Source organism: Elephantulus edwardii, unplaced genomic scaffold, assembly GCF_000299155.1.
Source record: "Elephantulus edwardii isolate Elephantulus edwardi_28Jun2011 unplaced genomic scaffold, EleEdw1.0 scaffold00075, whole genome shotgun sequence".
Lineage (NCBI taxonomy): Eukaryota > Metazoa > Chordata > Mammalia > Macroscelidea > Macroscelididae > Elephantulus > Elephantulus edwardii.
Window position 1 is genome coordinate 697,506 of NW_006399825.1, and position 1,564 is coordinate 699,069.

A 1,564-nucleotide genomic window follows, 5' to 3' on the forward strand; every position below is an offset into this window, starting at 1 on the left:
GTTTCAGCGAGCAGGGTTGTGTCATCTGCATAACACAGGTTGTTGATGATTCTTCCACCAATCCTGATGCCACATTCCTCCTCGTACAGCCCAGCGTCTCGGATGATCTGTAGCCTCTAGAAATCATACAAACATCATTATGCCTACTGCCTCCTAGGTAAACAGATATATCTTGGAGAAAGTTCAGTCAAAGTGCTACTTAGAGGCAAGGATGGTGGACTTTTTGTCATATACTTTGTGTGTGTTGTTAGGAGGAGCTATTCTTTAGAAATGTACTTCATACTTGGAATGTTGGAAGATCAGGTAAAGAGAGGAAACCCCTCAATGAGATTGCAGCAATAGGCTCAGATGCATCAGAGGTGATGAGGATGGCACAGGATAGGATAGTGTTTTTCACAGGATCTCTGTGATTTGTAGTCAACTTGGTAATATCTAACAACAATAACAACTGCATGACTCTCTAGTGTTCAAATAATACCAACCTCTAAGTTGAGGAAAATAGACTGTCTTCTCTTGTGAAATCTACAGCATTGGAAAACTATTAGAGAGTTAATTTAGTGTCTTTTCCCTACTAGACAGCAAGGATTGAGTAAATGCTTGATACATAGTCAAAACTTAGATTCACTGCTTTAGAGATTTTCTGTGCAGTGGCTATTCATCAAGTTTCTGAGGCTGTAAATCACAGTAGATTGTAACTGTCCATCCTTCCTTGGAGAAGTTGGTGGGTTTAAACTGTTGGAGATTCAGTCTTTTGATTGACAATGGAACACCCTGTGGGCCACAGATACACAATAAATATGAGTTTTATCTCTTAACTTCCCCCCCAATAATAGTCAGCTTTCATGACTTTGATGACTTATTTTCCATTTAATTGACCATTGACTCATAGTGACTGTATATAGTGTTGTGGGATTGCCATCTAATTCTGCCTCCTAGTGATCCTATAGGAAGCTCTATAACAACACCAACACAAGTAATCCTATGGGGAACATTGGTGGCTTAGTAATAAGAAACTGTGTTCCTAAAGGCATGAAGTTCAAATCTACCAGTTGCTTTGTGGCAGAAGTATGAGTAATCTCCTCCTGTATGATTTACTCCCTTTGAAAACCTTCTGGAAGGTCAGCCATGGGCCAGTTCCAACTGGATGGCATACAACAACCACAACAAGTGGTTTTACAGGAGTAGAATGATATCCTATAGGATTTCCATGAAAAAAGCTGACTGTCTCATCGTTTATCCACACATTTGCTGATAACTGTCAAGAAGCAATCTTCAGTTTAGCCATCAACCACTTAACCATTTAACTCCTTGAGTTATGAAGTTGATATTATGGTTTATAATTGCTCTAATAGATTTTCTGAGGTGCCATTATCACAGAAATTGATCCTCAGACCTGTATTCTTAGTGGCTGGATAATTTAAACTACCAACATTTAAATCAGTACTGGTTTGATTCTGTACCCAGGCTTCTCATTGAATGTAGTATTGTGACAATCTTAATAATTATCCTTCAGTTCTTACCTAGATGTAGTATCATTGCACACATGACTAAAAATCACCCTTCT